The sequence below is a fragment of the Podarcis melisellensis genome (assembly GCF_964234715.1).
Source record: "Podarcis melisellensis genome assembly, chromosome: 7".
NCBI lineage: Eukaryota > Metazoa > Chordata > Lepidosauria > Squamata > Lacertidae > Podarcis > Podarcis melisellensis.
This window is the reverse complement of record NC_138539.1, coordinates 63076009-63094708: the sequence shown is the minus strand read 5'-3', so window position 1 is coordinate 63094708 and position 18700 is coordinate 63076009. Positions and strand designations below refer to the sequence as shown.

Sequence of the window (18700 nt, the reverse complement as noted above, 5' to 3'; positions counted from 1 at the left end):
ACTGGCAGCACTGCAGGGCTGTTGTGTTGCAGTCGGGCAACGAAGGGAGTGAGGAAAGCTCTCTTCCCCACAACCCGCCGCTGCTTCGTCACAAGAACCACGTTGGCTACCTCCATCCCCACCTCCCACCCCATTTTGGGGTTTGAACTACAGAGACTTGGCCAACTCTATTTCATCACTGTACTGTGTGGTTTGTACAAATCCATAGCTGGGAAAGACTTTAAAACGAGAAAGGGCATGCCGGAGACCTTTTAAACAGGCAGCTGCCTCAAGATACCTGTTTCCCAATCAAACACCTGTGTGGGCCTGCAGCAAAGCTTTTGACTAAATAGGAGTGACAGGAGGTTTGCACACTTTATTTATTTATTTATTTATTTATTTATTTATTTATTTATTTATTTATTTCTAATGATGTGTAGGTCATCTTTCAGGTTTGTTTGTTTTTATAAAAAAAATCTAGAGTAGTTTATCAGTAAAACAACAAAAACCAGAATAAAATATATAATAAACTAGAATAAGGTCAACATACAGCAGACATTGTCATTGGCCCCCTTGGATCAAGAGACAATGGAGTCCACCTCCAGGGGTAAAAGTCAAACTGCTGAGTTAGCAGCACCAAAGTGACCTCTCTGGGCAGTGTGTATGGAGGTCCTGGGCTGCCCAGACGACAAGACCCCCCTCTCAGCCTCACTGATGTGCTCCAAAGGAAAGCTGAGCAATAGGCTTAGCACCAGCTTGGCTGCAGGAGTTGCCAGAAGGAGGCGTACAAGGCCCCATCCAACCATCTTAGAGACTCCACTCTGGATTTGTGTAGGGTTTACTCCTTAGCTTTTTCTTCTCCCAAAGGTGTCCCACAAGGCAGCAGAGGATTTGGATCAGAGCTGTCCTTCTCATAGATGGGCTACCTTCCCAGGTTGACAAGTCCCACCTGCAGGTATATTAGCAGTGTAAAACAGAACAGATGAATCAAATGGTCAAATGGTATCAGAGCAGGCACAAGGGAAACCTCACTGAGGAGAACACTCCACTCCACCACCAAGAAGGCCTTTGTAAGCCTCTCATCACCCACTTCACCTAAGACAGTAAGTGCACCCCAATGGCCTTGGGCAAGCTTACAATAGAGAAGCCAATTCATCTGAGCATCATCTGTGTCAGGTGGAGGAGAACCTTTGGTCCTCCAAATGCTGGAATCCCATCACTCCCAGCAACCACAGCCAATGGTTAGGACAACAGCATCTGCATGGCCAAAAGTTCCCTGGCCCCAATATACATGCTTGTATTTGCAATGTAAAACCCACCCAATGGATTAAAGTTTATCAGTTCTGGAATGGATTGTCAAAAGCCCTTGTGACATGTGCATGGCTAATATTTAGATTCCCAACCTAGTAACAGAAGTACCCGTATTTTTTGCACCATAACACTCACTTTTTTCCTCCTAGAAAGTAAAGGGAAATGTCTGTGCGTGTTATGGAGCGAATGCCTGCGGGTGGCGGGGGGGATCTGCTGCAGTCGTGAGCAGAGGATCCATGGTTCCCCTTCCTTCCCTCCTCCGTGGTTATAAAGCATGGATCCACATGGATCCTCAGGATTTTTGCATTGGGCTACTCCAAACTCACATGTCTGTGGCCACAGCATGAACCACAAAAATCATATATCCACTATTTCGTTTAGAATATTTTTTTTCTTGTTTTCCTCCTCTAAAAACTACATGCGTGTTATGGTCTGGTGCGTGTTATAGAGCAAAAAATACGGTACCTTTCCGCCTTTACTAATCATGAATAAACTGTACAGATTCTCTCTCCCTTTGTATACAATAGTCAGTGCTGGGCCTGTTCGTTTTCTCCACTGGTTGATACATTGGTACAAGGCCTTGATGTTTCTGCACCCTTGGCAATGTTCCCTAAATCACACACTCATCGTGCCTTTGCAGCTGCGCATTGCAGGGCAAGGGGAGCAGTGGACAAGCAAACTTACTTTCTGGGGTGCTTTTCAACTGGCTGCCACTGAAAAAACATCCAAGAATTCCCAAGAACACGGTCTACAAAACGGCTTCTTCTGCGGTATAGTGGTTAAGAGCGGTAGTCTCGTAATCTGGGGAACCGGGTTCGCTTCCCCACTCCTCCACATGCAGCTGCTGGGTGACCTTGGGCTAGTCACATTTCTTTGAAGTCTCTCAGCCCCACTCACCTCACAGAGTGTTTGTTGTGGGGGAGGAAGGGAAAGGAGAATGTTAGCCGCTTTGAGACTCCTTAAAGGGAGTGAAAGGCGGGATATCAAATCTAAACTCTTCTTCTTCTTCTCTTCTTTATCAAGCTTTCTCTTCCCCCTTTACCCTATCTGCCTTACTCAATTTGTTAGCCTGAGTTATTCCGTGCATCATTTGCCATGATGCGAGCATGCCCTTGCGCATGAAGCATGTGCAAAGTACTCCTCTCACTGATTTACTAGAAATCACCCACATTGCAGGTCAGAATGTGTGACTTGCCACTGGCCTCTCATTTTATAATTCTCCAACAGTTGCTTGGAGTTTATCTAGACAGCCTCCCAGGTGGCTGGAATAAAAGCAAGAGGCACATGAGCATCATGGCGCAGCCATAGCATTGGCTCACACGACAGAGAGAGGCTATTGTGTGGCTACCGGATCCTTGCATTACACCTCTAACAACAAATACAGTGGTACCTCGCAAGACGAAATTAATTCGTTCTGCGAGTTTTTTCGTCTTGCGAGTTTTTTCGTCTTGCGAAGCACGGATCCTGTGCTGAATTTCTTCCTCAGTCGCTCAGGCTCCCCCCCTCGCTTTCAACCGGCCACCATGACCATCAAGTTGCGCTCGGGCTTCTACGTGGGCAAAAAGTCCGCCGCACTGCTGGCGCTGCTCTTGGCCGCGCTGCTCTTGGCGCTGCTGGTGCTGGCTATCCTGTATGGGCGCTGCGCGCAGGATTTGGAAGGGAGAGGCGACGAGGCGGCGGCGCCCACAGATGAGGCTCCCGCCAGCGCCGACCCATCCGCGCGGCTGCCTGGGACGTAAGAAAAAGGAAATAAACTAGCAAGACATTTTCGTCTTGCGAAGCAAGCCCATAGGGAAATTCGTCTTGCGAAGCAACTCAAAAAACTGAAAACTCTTTCGTCTTGCGAGTTTTTCGTCTTACGAGGCATTCGTCTTGCGAGGTACCACTGTATAAATAAAGCAAGCAACGACAGTGTGCACAGAGAGACAAGAGACCAAATTTGTCCGACAAGCGTTGTGCTTAGTGACAGTTCCCATGAAGCCTGTGGCTCCATACATTCCAGGGACTGTGGGTTGTTATTACATGCATGGACTCTGGCCAAAGGGATGGCATGTTGCGCAGGGCACAGAAGGTCGTAGTAGAGCAGGGTGGCAAGGACAGAAAGAAAACAGAAAGTTGCCCGTTCCAACCCTTCTCCCCAAAGCAAGGTCTTTCATACACTGCTCTCCCACTGGATGGGCTCTCAAACACCCTGAAAACTGTGGGTGTCACGGTCCAGTCTACAGGCGATCGAAGTCCCAGCTGAGGACATCGGGACCGGGGGCAAGATGGCGGGGTGGGAGCAGGAACAAGAGTCCAGAAGCAGGAGTCCGAGGGTCAGGAAGCAGGGAGTCACGAAGTCAAGGGTCCAAGGGTCGAGAAGCAAGGAGTCAAGAAGCTGAGGTCTGAGGATCAAGAAGCAAGAAGCCAAACGCAGCAAGGCAGCAAAAGTGTTGCTGTGGCAAAGAGCCGAAGGGAAATGCTGACCTTATATCCCTTCCCAGCTCTTGCCACCAGGTGCAGTGAGTTACGAAGCAGCCTCACCTGTGCGGCCACACCTTGCCTCTCCAGAACAAACTTAGGAAGGCCCCAGTCCTGCAAAGCTCTACTGGTCACAGGGCCTGGCTCCTGCATGCACTTCTGACAGTGGGAATGCTAAGGAAGGTAGAAGAGGATATATTGTTTTGATACTATCCCTGCTCACTCACGCTAGTGAGTGAACAGCAGAGCACATTCCCTTTGCAACATATTGGAAGCAAGTTGATGATTCGTTAGAATCCTTTAATTGTCTCTCTGTGCCCTTTTACCTGGTCAGTGTGGGTCACACCTATCTACCTGGTCACACACAAGGGGAGGAAACTCCAGAGCAGGTATGAAATGAAGTCCTCCCTGTCTGGAGCCACATTCCTCTATGTGCCCATTCCAGACAACAGGAAAATGTTGTACTTGACTGCTCTAGTAATAAATACATCCCACGAAAGCACACTGCCAAGAGAACGCAGCTTTGCTCTGGCTCCTTGACCCTCATTTCCACAAAGAATGTGAGGTCTTAAAAGAGCACATCTGTGGCTCAAACTTTACAGTTTGAGGGAACTCTGTCCTTGGAAGTGCTGAGACGTGTGAAAGGGCCCCCTCGGAGGAGGAGACGTGATCCAAGCCGCTTCCTGCCTGACAGGAAACGGTGACAGAGCCCTGATGAGCTTAGTGGTTCTCCATCTCTGCGGCGAAAACAAACAGGCAGACAAAAAAGCTGGACCAGCTCATCCTCCAGGCTGCTTTGTGAGTAAGAGGGGAGTCTTTATTGTCCTTTCAGTGGGGAAGCGTTTAGCAGAGAATCCCTCTGCAAACTCCCACAGCGTGAGCTGGCCTGTCACTTATAATCACAGGGCTTGTGAAGTGGTAATTAAATTGTGCAACGTGTCTGAGTCGCTCTGATTGGGATGTTCTAGCAAAGCAGGCAGGCAGGGCGGAGTTCCCCCGGCTTTCTCTTCCCCCACCCGAATGGAAAGGTTCCAGGGAGGGAAGGGAGTGCAGCATGTGAAAGGCTATTACTGAATTAACTGGGCACCTGCTGCTGCCATTCTTCCAGGGCTGTAAAAAACAACAAACCACCATGTAAGCAGTTTGCGGCGCACTGAGCTGAGAATACCCATCAGGGGATGCTGCAGCTACAGAGAGAGAAGCTGCAACTTGGCTGGCAGGCTCAAACTTCACAAGGGCCTGGGTCATCTATGGTCATGATCCCAAAATAGATCCAGTTTACTGACCATTGATAGTCAAGGCTGGGGTGACTGAGTGAGCACGCACCAGAAGACTCATTCATGTTGGCAGGTGTTATCAGCACCCAAGATATACTCCCCTTTGACTCAAAGGCAGAAGCATCTATGATTTCAGCTCCCACACAAGAAACTATGCCATCTTTGTGTGACTGGCAACACTGCTGTGTGTGGGGGACTGTAGCAGACCCCCCCTCCCACATCTTCATATAATTGCAAAGTTGTAAGGGTAACCCCTTGCCCAGGGCCATTCCTACAATGCAGGAATCTCAGCTAAATCATATCTTGCAAGGGTTCTCATCAGCACTGCGAAATCTGCGTTCTCATTTTCTCAATTCTCGTTATTCATTTATTCCTTATTTTGTTTGTTGTGAAAAGCATTGCTTGAGGGGATGGAAAATTGCAAGAAGGGGAACTCTAAAGAGCATCCGCTCCCCTTCATTTTGTCACTCGCAGCAGGCAAGGGCTGACTAGTGCAAGAAGCTATGCAAGGGCTAGCTGCCCAGTCACCACCCTCTATTGACATGGAAAAGAGAAAATCCTGACACTCTGTGCCTCTGGCCAAATAGCTTTCAGATGTGCAGAGTCCCCCACCCTAATGCAATCAAAGACAACACCTGAGATCCCACCTGCATTATAAAACAGTATCATACACGTTTTAATGGCTTCCCCAAATAATCTTGGGAACTGTAGCTCGTTAAGGATGCTGAGAGACACACACACCCCACTCCCCTCACAGAGCTACTATTCCCAGAGCTCCTTGGGAAGAGAGATTGACTCTGGTAATTGTAGCCCAGTGAGGGGAATCGGGGTCACCTGGCAATTCTTGCTACCTTTAAACTACAGTTCCCAGACTGCAGTTTAAAGTGCTGTAACATTGCGTGGGTGGCTTAGTCATGCTGGCCACATGACCCAGAAGCTGTACGCCGGCTCCCTCGGCCAATAAAGCGAGATGAGTGCCACAACCCCAGAGTCGGTCACAACTGGACCTAATGGTCAGGGGTCCCTTTACCTTTACCTTTTAACATTGCTTTACGTTTATAGTGCAAGTGGGGCGTGGGAGCTGGGAATTATTCTTTGAATTCCAGCTGCCCACCACCAAAACACACCAACCCCTTGCACCTCTTACGCTAGCTTGTTTCCTCTGCCGCGTTACAGGAGTCTGTCCCATCAGCAGTGGGATATAAATAAATATAATAATAATTTTTGGCATTGGGGAGGTTGTTGCTTTCAGTGCAAGCTTGAATGTTGAAACGTGGTGAAAACTTGGAAGAGGTATTAAGCTGCCCACTTGAATAACTTTTAGTCTTGCAATAAGGAAGGGGGCAGAAAAAGAATGGGAAATTTCTTCATGCCCAGGCTTTTGTAGTGTTCCTGGTTCTGCAAGGGGATGGGGCAGAGGGGGAAGAAGAATCTAAACGCATAATAAATAAGAGCGTACTTTGGAGATCAAGGGGAAAAGGAGGAGAGAGGCAGCTTGCTTTCATCTACTTTGGGGGTTCTCACACGGTCTGCGTTCCTTGAATCCTTTGTCAAGCCCCTCTCCTCTCCCCACCCCCAGTCTACAGATTATGAAGCGGTCCAGTGTGTCTGTAGCTCTCTGACACCCTGCAAACTGGTCTTGCTCTACCTCAGGCTGCCCTAAAAGCTAACTGGGAGTTTTTACTGCAATACACAAGCCAACCAGATTGCAAGCGACCCTTGTCTGTGCTTCTTTTCCTCCATGCGAGAGCAGGGAGTGAACCGAAGTTGTGAGATTACGGCTGCAGTCCTGGCAATGCATACTTGGGAGTAAACCCCATTGATTTCAGCAGGACTTAACTTGCTTCTGCGGAACTGTGGTTAGGGATGGCACTGCGAATCTGTAGCCAAGCAGCCCTGAGAGAGCTAGGCGCAGGCACGATGATGCCAAATGCTAAAAGAAATGCAAAAAGGGAAGCATGTAGAAATGGACTCTTCCAAAGGCTGTGCCCTTTCCCAGACCACAGCTGCCCCCCACCCTCCCCAAGGCTATACGCAGCCTTGATTGCATTGCCTGGCTGGAATGCGTCCCTGAACTTCTGCATGCCTGGAAGCAAGGATGGAAAACTCAGAGAATCGTCTAATTGCCGGTGGTGTGAGAGGCAATAGAGAAAACTGTTGTTAAGTCCAAGCACTAATTTTTCCCCAAATCACATTTGAAGTCAAAATATATCATAGTACCTTTTTATTACATAAAATGATTAATTTTTTTTTAATGAAAGTTTGAGTTCATTCCCTATCAGGGAACATTCCTTTTATAAAGCACATTCTGAGCAACATTGGTGAAATGGGTATTTTGCGGTTCCTGCAACAGATTTCCAAATGCGCCAAAGACTGTGGACCCCTGGCCCCTGGTGACATTTAGCGAGGGTTGCCAACTTTTCAGTTAGTCTCTTAAGTCGAGCCTTTCACAACAGCAGACATAAGCGCATGATACCTTTTATCTCCATAATGTGAAAAGCACCATCTATTTATTACTACGTATCAAGCTGCTCCTAAAAGCATGCATGTAAAATTGCATGCATTGAAAAATTGACACAGCTAGGCTTATGAAACTGACTGGGAAAGTGGCCTAGCTTGCTTGTGTGCCTTGAACAGTACATTGATCTGCAGAAAATAAGCAGCAGAATATTTTTCCCAGCATGGAGGCTTCCCCTTCACCAAAGCATTGTACTGCCATGAGAAAAGGGAGACTGGTGAAATTCTTGCTTCCATGCAACTATTTAGAGGTATAGGAGTCTTCCAAGGCTCTGGAGCTGGCAACTGTGTAAGTATCTGGTTATAGCATTAGAGAAGGACCGAGTATGCCTAGGTTCGAAATAACTGTTCAGAACAACCAACATCACAGGGTTGTTTTTTGACTAAAATGAGGAAGGAGAACTGTATGCTCTACCTCTGATAATAAACAAACAAACAAACAAAAATGAAGTTACAAATAGTCTTTCAGAACAGCTGTAAGCTTCTTCTGTCTAGTCTTGCTTTTGCAAATGCAAACCAGATGTAGATTTGGGTTGTGCCTGTCTTATGTGCAACAGGATTTCAGCTAGATTTATCAGTAGCATCCAGTTATGCATTTGCTAAAGAAGAAATACAATATCCCCCAAAATTGGACAAAATAGGGCACAGATTTGCATAAAATGTGCACATGCTAATTTATGCCTATTTAGAAATGATTACAGGCAACTGCCCATGTAGGCGGAGGTTACATTTCTGGGTACCGTGCATATATGTGAAATCGCATATAGTGGGGAACACCATCTAAGAAGCCTATGAACACCCTCTAACCTTGGTGCTCCTGGGATTGCTAGCCATTTCTCTGCTTTTTCCACACCATTTTTTTTGCAGTTTTCCTACTCATTTTGGGCCATTCCCCACCACCACCTTTTTGTACAAGTCAAATATGCATTAAGGGGAGACATATTGTATTTCTATTTAAATGGTAGTAAGGTGGTGGGGGAAGACGGTGAAGCTGTGGGTTTTTCCAATCTGCTGTTCAGATGCTGTCAACTCCAAGGCCCCTGCTGTGCTTTCCTGTAGTTATCTTTAAACTGGATTAGACCTTCAATAGATGCCTCCTTCAGATAAGAGGACTGCCCTTTTATAAATTAGGACAAATGGCCTCACTGCGGTTGGCATGTTCAGTTTAGATCACAGTTCCTGAACAGTGATCAGTTCAAAAGGCGAAACTGAGACCACACAAAAAGTGCTGTTTTTGCAGAAAAGTATTTCCTTAAAGGACTCCCTTTAAATGCTTATCTAAAGCAGTTAATTTCATCATTGTCATTATGGTGAACTGGGTTGAACGGAAGCAATGGAGGAGGGAGTTCCTATATCTTCCACGGTTGCACAGAAGAGGAAATTTCAGCCAGAGGAGAACTAATATATTTCTGTGCCTGAGGCAGAAAGTCCAAGTGGCCTCCGGCAATGATACAATCCCATTAAACAGCTGACAAATGGTCCTCTAATGTTATCACAATATCTGCCATTTGAGACAGGCTGAATGACAAACAGCTTTTGACAAGATTCCTCCTTCTGGACAACTTTTAGAAGTACAGATCTGTGTCCTTTGCCTGATGCACAGGAAAGAAAAATATAAAAGTGGGGAGGGTAACTTAAAGGCAGCAAGCCTCTAGATTTCTTGAATTATCTCTTACTGTTCTGCTCCAGAAGAGCACCAGGGCAAACTAATCTCGTTGAACTGAAAGAAAGCATGTTTTTCGCAGAAGCAAAGAGGTTTACATTTTGCAGGTGCCTACGACACCCTTGGAAAGATAAGAGCAGCAGGCAGGGATCCTATGATTTGCCCTCTGGGTCTAATTATATTATATATTCATGACAAAGACACTAATTGCTTAATTATAATTAATTGTTATTATAGGTTTGATCTGGAACCCAAAGCAAGGGTGTTTAGGATTGGGGAAAACAAACATCAAGCTAGTTGTCTTCTTTGAAAAATCCAGGCTAAATCATTAATTGATGTCACAAGCCTGCCTGAGAGCTCTGTGGAGGCTCACGACTTTAAGAATAAATGTAGCCTTCTTAGCTCATAAGTAAAATTCCAGAGGAATAACAACAACAAGGTCAATGCACAGTTAGGGAAAAATATTTGACAGCAAACATAGCTTATTGGCTGATTTTCAATACTTATATTTATATCCTACACATTTGGTCCAAAGTAGCTAACACAGCATATTTGAAATAGCAAATCATATTAAAATAATAGTGGTGATGATGCAAAAAGCAATTCAGCTTAGGAAAACCAGGTGACAAATTAAAGCAGGTCGGCATTCAAACTATTCCCAAAATTCTAGACTCAGAGAGGCCCTAGTAAGCAGCTCAGTTCAGCACCCACAACAGATGTGCTCTCCAGCTTCTGCTTAAAGATGGACAGTCCACTCTGTTTCTGGGTAATAGTTCCATTGTCAAACTGCTCTTACTATCAATATGTCTCTCCTAAAGTTTCACCAAAATTTACCCTCCATTAGATCTAGTCCTCCTGCCCTCTGGGGGCAGCAGAGGTCAACTCTTTGCCCCCTTCCGTGTGACAGATCTGATAGCCCTTGCGGCATCCAACTGGCCATCTCCATAAAGCAAGCAGGGAGGAAAAGGCTTGAAATATACACCATTGTAACTTCTTCCTTAGACATGTTGAGTGAGGGGACCTGGGGACTTCCCAATGTGGTGAATCTCATAACTGCTACCATGAAGGCTACAAAGAGGAAGGTACATCTCCTGCTTATTGCCGTGTGTGTCAACTTGGAAGGAAGAAGATGGCCCATTGGATAAGCCTGGTCCCAAGTAGTTGAGGTCATAAGGCAATAACCAGTGCCTTGAAATACTGTGCATTTCCTCTAGAATGAAATGGGTCTTGGTTTAAATTGTTGCCTGGTATTTCAAAGCAATAAGGGCCCTTTAAGGGTCTGAACACCCGAACCTCTACATATAAATATTTACCCAAACACATCTGCCTGAAGAATGCTCTAAAAATGGCCAGCTTTGTAGCCTAATGTCGGCGGGCTTCATCTCTGGGGACTTCAGTGTGACATGGAAAGTATGCGCATACAGATGCATGCATGCTGCTCCCAACACACACACCATCCAATTTCTTTTTTTAAAAAAAAGGATTATGGGGTGTAATTCAACATCACCAGGGGTAGGCAACCTAAGGCCCATGGGCCACAAGTGGCCCACAGGGGTTGTTTAACCGGCCCATGAGCCGCGCCCAAACAGAGCTGCCTGCTCGGCGAGTTCTCGCATGCTGCGCTAAACCGGTGCAGCGCGGCACCGGGACTCGCTTCTGCAGTGCCGGAAATCGTGTCTGTGCAGACACAGGCGCTGTAAATCGCGGGTGCATGCACTCACACACACGATTCAGCTCACAGAGGGGGCTCCATGGCAGTGAACTGGCCCAGGCAAGGTAAACATTGCCGACCCCTGAACATCAGCTAAGATGGCCGGTCTGTCAGCACAAGCCTTTCTGGTTGTCAGACAGGATAATCTCTCCTCTCCTCCACTCTATGCCATGTTTTCGGGGTTTTCCTGACCTTCCCAAGCAGAATTAGAGAGGGCGGGGGGGGAGGTGGGTGTAGGGGGAAAGTCCCATTGCACTAGCGGGACTCATTGCACTGGCTTCCGGGAACAGGGATTGTGGATATGCATCAAATACAGAGTTGCCATATTTCAAAAAGTGAAAACCAGGTCACATAAAATTGTTGAGCTTTATTCCCCTGGCAAATCTCAAAAGAAGAAGAAGAAGAAGTTCTTGAGCTATTTTTAAGGGAAATTGCCAAAATCTAGACTTCCGACATGGATTAGCCATACATCCGGATTTTCCCAGACACTGTTTCCAACTGCCATATTCTGGATTTGTCCAGGAAATTCCAGACGTATGCCAACCCTAATACTTCAGCATACATACCATGGTAGGCCTGTGTATTTCGGACTGGTAAATGCATGGATTGGAGCTTCAGCCACAACTTAATCAATGTTTTTAACAGCTACCAGACAGTGAACATACGTAGATGGATATTTACTATTCCCAATGAATCGCTTTATATATAAATTTCAAGGCAATTTGCGATAAGAACAATTTAAGAAAAAAACAAGGAACAGTTAAAGATATGAATTACAGAAAGCAGATGGAACAGCTTGTTGAAACAAAATCCCTCCCCAATTGTTTCCAAAAAATACATGTAGTAGGTGCAAGTTGTATCTCAACGGGAATTCCTGCTCCACAAAATATACTCCATCAGGGATGTAGCTGAGCATTGCTGCCTCTTTCTATGAAGAAGAAGAGTTTGGATTTGATATCCCACTTTATCACTACCTGAAGGAGTCTCAAAGCGGCTAACATTCTCCTTTCCCTTCCTCCCCCACAACAAACACTCTGTGAGGTGAGTGGGGCTGAGAGACTTCAGAGAAGTGTGACTAGTCCAAGGTCACCCAGCAGCTGCATGTGGAGGAGTGGGGAATCAAACCTGGTTCACCAGATTACGAGTCTACCGCTCTTAACCACTACACCACACTGGCTCTTTATGAGCAGCGAAGTCACCTGCTAGAACACATGGGGAAGTGCAGAATGTTGAATGAACTACCAAATTCTTCCTGAGAATTTTAGCCTCTTTTTTGCTTTTTTTAAAGTAGGTTTCCAGCACTCAAGACTAGAAGAATATGCATGGAAGTGAACGAGCAATGCCTCTTTCCATGATTAGCTAAAGCAGATTAAATTATGCAAAGTGAGAAATTCGTCTATTGAAATTTAAAGCAGCTGCTTCCAAGACTGAACATTCATTAGCGTTTCATCCTATAAAATAATGGCTTTTTAATGAAAACAGAATAAGAAACAGAGGGCTCTTGGCTGATTTGCTATGGCATACAATAAAGTTATTGTTTTGCTTCCTCCTCATCTAGGGGGCCTTTCTCCATAAAGCAAACATGAATTGGGACATTGCTTGCTTGCTTCCTGTAGCAGATCTTAAAAAGGCATCACATGTCTTCATATGCAGCGCAAGGAGTTTTCTGGCCATTCAACAGCTTTCTTTTGAATGGTATCTTTATAATTCATCTGATTGCTTGGTAACTTAAAATGCTGGCTAAATTATTGGTCAGATATTGGGATCTGATTTCGGGCTGCTCTTGCCAATAATTGGCCAGAAGGAAAAAGAAACCCACTGCAACCTGGTCTACTTCTGAGCCCAGTGAAGAGAGTTTTGATATGCAGAAATGAGCAGGTGAAGCTTTTCCCAGCTCAGAGGATGATCACCCACCAATAGAAGGCGTAGATCAAATGACAGGGACAGCTTTAAGAGTTGGCACCCTAACTACATATACGCTGTATAATATTATACAGGATTAGGGCTGGATCTAGACACATCAAAGAAGTGTTTCAGTTTTAAGTGCTGTAAATTTAAACAGGGAAAACAGGTGGAGAAAAATAGGGCTTCACGTTGCCATCTGGTGGCACAATATTATATTGCACATGCAACGCATGTACAGTGGTACCTCAGGTTAAGTACTTAATTTGTTCCGGAGGTCCGTACTTAATCTGAAACTGTTCTTAACCTGAAGCACCACTTTAGCTAATGGGGCCTCCTGCTGCCGCTGCGCCGCCGGAGCATGATTTCTGTTCTCATCCTGAAGCAAAGTTCTTAACCTGAAGCGCTATTTCTGGGTTAGTGGGGTCTGTAACCTGAAGCGTATGCAACCTGAGGTACCACTGTAAATGACTTTTTCTTTACCAGTCAATATATCTGAAGGAGTGATGAATGGAAAGAAGAACTATTTTGAAGCACCAACACCAAGAACTCCCCAATTGTGCTTTCAAGATGACTAATGCAAATTAATAAAATGCTGCAATGTTTATTTAATTTAAAACAATGGGGTTTTGATGTTGTTGTTGTTTTTAGATTTGTGTGTGTGGGTAGAGGTAGCCTAGAAAGACGGACTTGGAGACCAAAGACTGTCAAGAAAATATATGGGAATCAAGAGAGATGTGGGAAGTGTTCAGGCTACAGAAGTTGCCAGGTCACACAATCCAAAGATTCTTGTCACTTTCCAAGTCCTCAGCTGCTGGGAAAGATACAGCTTCTGCAGTCCTGCTTCTCCCTCACATCCTTGTGAAGGCTAAAACAACAAGAGTCTTCCATGCTCTAGCACAGCGTGGAAAGGTCCTCAAGAAGCTGAAGGACACCAAACTCCCACCATCCCCAGACAGCAAAGGCCAATGGCACACCTTCCAACAATTCTCCAATTAAAATAGGGACGTCCCATTCCATAATGATAATTTTACTATCTAAACCCCACATATCTTATTGGGTTGCTCCGGCCACTCTGGGCAGCTTCCAACATATAAAAAAACATTAAAAACATTAAACATTAAAAAAAAATACCTTTCCCTGTACAGGGCTGCCTTCAAATGGCTCGGGGGTTGGATAACTCCATACCCTCCAACATTTCTCCAGTGAAAATAGGGCCATCCTAAGGAAAAGCAGGACATTTCGGGATCAAATCAGAAATCGGGACAGCTTCTCTAAATCAGGGACATCCCTGAAAAATAGGGACACATGGAGGGTCTGCAATGGTCAGCGTTGATGAGCATTGCAGCTCAGCAACATCTGAAGGGCCTAACCCTGACCTAGGAAAGTGGTGGGGAGGTGTGGGGTGTGATGAGATAAATGAAAATTTGGGTGAGACAGAAGAAGCCATAATAGCTTTATCCTCTTCCACAGCCCCCTGTTTTAAGACACCGCAGGTTCTCCAGGTTGTCATCTGCACTCGCTCTAACTACTATTTCTGTAGCAAAATCTTTTTGTTAGTATTGGAGGAGTAAGGTTGCTGATAATTTCCTCTGCCAGCTCTAGAGTAATGGAGGGGAAATTTATTACCCAAGTTGCGTTGTGTCCTAACAAACCTCTGATAAACGCAGATCAGGCACAGCGATTACAGCTGCAATCCTACCTCTGTTGCGAAATAGTAGAATGCGTGCTTTTATTTAAAATGCATCTCTGGGTTATTTGTGGGGCATAGGAATTCATTCATCCCCCCCAAAAAAAATATAGTCCGGCCCTCCCTCATGGTCTGAGGGACAGTGGACCAGCCCATGGCTGGAAAAGGTTGCTGATCCCTGGGCTAGAATATACTCCTTCAGGAACTAATTTTGAATAGCTCTCAGGTATTTTACCTTTCTGAGCTGCAGTCCAGTGTTTTTGCTTGATCTCAGCTGAATACAAAACATGTGAAAAAGCACTTTTGATGGAATTCCCTAAGCCGGCTGGTGGGCAGAGGGGAATCCAGTTATCCTCTCTCCTTTTTGCTTGTGGTGGGTTGTGGGGTCTGTGTGTATCACAGGAGCCAGCAGTGCTGTGTCTGATCATGCTTATCAACCCCATACATGCAATTGCTGTTGAAAGGAATGGGAATTATGTGTGTTTTGATGTGATAACTGGAGTTGACAGATGCCAGGCTAGAAGGGGCCTCTCTCTCTCTCTCTCTCTCTCTCTCTCTCTCTCTCTCTCTCTCTCTCTCTCTCTCTCTCTACCTTTAAGACCTCAGGAGCAAAGACTTCCTGCCCCCACCTTCCCTACCCAGCTGCTGCTGCTGCTGCTGCACTCTCTATTCTCACCTCTCTGGGTACAGGCTCTGCAATTCACAACCTCTGTGGTTTCAACAGTGTTATTTTGCTCGGACTCCTTTAAGGAACCTGGAAAGCAAAGACCTTGAAAAGTGTTGCTCTTTGTTTATGAGGATTCCCTTGAACCCAGTCAGGGCAAGCTATTGGAATTTCTGCTCTGGGCGGGAAAGGAGGAATGGGCAGAAGGCCCGGCTTTGCATTTGCGCAGGGGGTAAGGGGTATCTTTTTATAGCCTGAGGACCACATTCACTACTGGACAATGTTCAGGGCCTTTGCCTCTTTTTATTCCCCCCCCCCAATCTTGTTTGACGCACCTGAGCTTGCTCCAGCTGAGTAGCTGTGTCTCGCCCCTTAACAAAGTATGTGATGGTCACCTGCCCCCCCCAGCTTAAAAAAGCTGAGTGACCGCAAACCTCCTCCCAGACCCAACAAGTCTCGTGATCTCCACCTGGTCGGCTAGTAAGCTGGGCTGTGTTCTCTCGGCTGCCTCAATCTCTTAAAGCGTACTTGCTGCTGTGCCAAACACCTCAGAGCCCATTGTGTTCACTGAGGGGGGGGAGAGCACCTCTGGTTCTGGTGATTTAGAAGGCGATTGGGCCGGATCCAGCCCCCAGGCCTTAGTTTGCTTACCCATGTGTTAGAGAATTAGTTAACTAGAGTATTCGTGATTTCAGGATTGGAACTTGCTGGGATGGGAATGGGTCCATGGGAGCCATTTCACATCAAACAAGGCAATGCAGATGCCTTAGTGCTTCCCAGGTTTTTGCTCATGTGCCGCTGTGTAGCACAGTATGTTTGCAAATGCTTTGGGACACATGACCAAGAGCAGCTGCTGCGCCGTCTTCTGCTCTGCCAGGGAATGTAAAGACACACCTCAGATTACTGGGTAGATGCAGACTAGCACCCAGGGCACTTCCAGACTGTTGCTATTTCCATCTGGGATTCAATCACATCCTGGCAAATTCAGGTTGCACAATTGTTGCTGACTGGGAGGCCTTGTATGATGGACTCACTTCCCAAAATAAATTAAAAATTAAAAAAATGTCCGGTAGCACCTTAGAGACCAACTAAGTTTGTTTTGGGTATAAGTTTTTGTGTGCACGCACACTTCTTCAGATACTTCCCAAAAGATTGGGCTTTCCAATCAGCTCAGAGGAAACAAAGTAATTCTCTGGAGACTTGGGGGTGGAAGGGAAGAGAGTGAGAAGGAATTTGGTTTAAGATCCCAGCTGAACTTTTGCAACAAGGGAAGGAGCAAGAAAATGCACCGGAATGTGTGGGATAACACTGGCTTTGATGTCATCTAACCTCCCCACAACCAAATCAGGACGAATGCTCGGTCAACAAGTTGCCTGGATGCGCCCATCACCAAAGTGTGGAGCTCCCCTGCAAACAGTGGTGGACCTACATTTTGGGGGGTCCTGAAGCTTGAACTGTCATGGGCCCCCCTTTGCATCCAGCCATGAAGTCTGTTATCTTCTTCAGCGGAGTTCTTCCACAACAGATGACCACAAATTTATTACACCTGTGCTACTGACTCTCAAACTTTGGGATTGCTGAAATATATCCAACAACCACAGATCAATTGATTTGAGTTGTTCGACTCAAATTAGATTGGCTTGCTAGACCCAAATTTGTTAAACAATGTGGACTAAAGTCACTTCTGGGGCCCCTCCAGGATTAGAGGCCCTGAAGCTTAAGCATCATTATTTTCCTACTAGATTCTTCCCTGTCTGAAAGTGCTTACATGGCAAACAGCACATTGGAAAGTGATGGCAGGCTCAGGTTGCCACACATGTCAGCTCATAGGGAGCTGCTTTATGTGCATTTTGTTCAGTACAGTATTATCTACTCAGTGCACGGTAGCGCTGTGGTCTAAACCACTGAGCCTCGTGGGCTTGCCAATCAGAAGGTTGGTGTTTCAAATCCCCACAACGGGGTGAGCTCCCATTGCTCTGTCCCAGCTCCTGCCAACCTTGAAATTCAAAAGCATGCCAGTGCAAGTAGATAAATACGTACTGCTGCAGTGGGAAGGTAAACAGCGTTTCCGTGTGCTCTGGTTTCCATCACGGTGTTTCATTGCACCAGAAGTAGTTTAGTCATGCTGGTCACATGACCTGGAAAGCTGTTTGTGGACAAACACCAGCTCCCTTGGCCTGAAAGCAAGATGAGTGCTACAACCCCATAGTCATCTTTGACTGGACTTAACCATCCAGGTGTCCTTTACCTTACTCTGCACTGACTGGCAGCAGCTCTCCAGGGTTTCAGACAACCCAGCTGGAGATGGCAGGGATTGAACCTGGCACCTTTTGCATGCAAGCAAGACTGGCGCTGTGGGTTAAACCACAGAGCCTAGGGCTTGCCAATCAGAAGGTCGGCAGTTCGAATCCCCAGTTCGAATTGGTCCCAGCTCCTGCCAACCTAGCAGTTCGAAAGCACGTCAAAGTGCAAGTAGATAAATAGGTACTGCTTCGGCGGGAAGGTAAACGGCGTTTCTGTGTGCTGCTCTGGTTCACCAGAAGCGGCTTAGTCATGCTGGCCACATGACCTGGAAGCTGTACGCCGGCTCCCTCAGCCAATAAAGTGAGATGAGCGCCGCAACCCCAGAGTCATTTGTAACTAGACTGAACTGTCAGGGGTCCCTTTACCTTTACCTTTAAGTGCCTTGACACTGAGTTATGCCCCCCATGTCCCCACTCATTGTGTTAGTGAGTGAATATGAGAAGCAACCCTCTTTTGTGTGGAACCAGCAGGACATGTGACACTTTCTATTGAAAAGGTTAACATGTTTTATTACCTGGTGTGAGCAAAACAAAATAATGGCTCCCAATCTTGTGTAGAAATTCCAGATGTGGCAATCCCTCTGCTGGCAAACAGACCTGTTTATCCCCATCCACTAAATTAGCCCCTGCTACTAAAACAAGCTGAAACTTCCTTCCACCCCTGTAGCCAGATGTGTATAAAATAAGCTTTTTCCACCTCCATTCATTCCCCAACTCCTTAACCGCCCTGCTGCTGTATCTAAAATGCACTTTCTATATAACACATGGCAGAGACTGGAACATTTGCTTTCAGAACTTGGTTGTTGCTATGAAAAGATTTAAGTCAGGATTACAACAAAGTCTGAACAGACATGATGTTTAGGAACAGTTCTTCCCACGATTTTGCTAGCGCTATAGAAGAGCAGCTTTTGCATTCTGTTCTTGCATATCACTTTGATCCGACACGCTTTGACCTGATAAAAAATCCCACTGAATGAAATGGGAATTGCTTCTGAGTGGACATGCGTAGGATTGCAGGCTAAGTTGTCCTTATTTAAAGAGTTGTTTCTTATTTCAGAGTTCCATGACCTAAGAGACACAAAACGGTGAAGCAAGGTTTCTGCAAGGTGGCTGACATGGAAGGGCGAGTCAGGAGGAGACGGGGGCGAGGATCCTGACGCGCCCTGGGAGAAGACTTGCAAGCTGACCTGGAGCATGAATTTTTGAAAGACCCTGAGCATCAA

General features: G+C 46.1%; 1 long non-coding RNA gene across 1 annotated transcript; it reads left to right on the top strand.

Annotated features, from left to right (window-relative positions):
* The first annotated feature begins 3596 nt into the window (after window positions 1-3596).
* On the top strand, window positions 3597-18700 carry LOC309373856. Its single transcript, XR_014170243.1, has 3 exons — window positions 3597-3635; window positions 3673-4548; window positions 18537-18700. It is a non-coding gene; the product is annotated as an uncharacterized lncRNA (long non-coding RNA).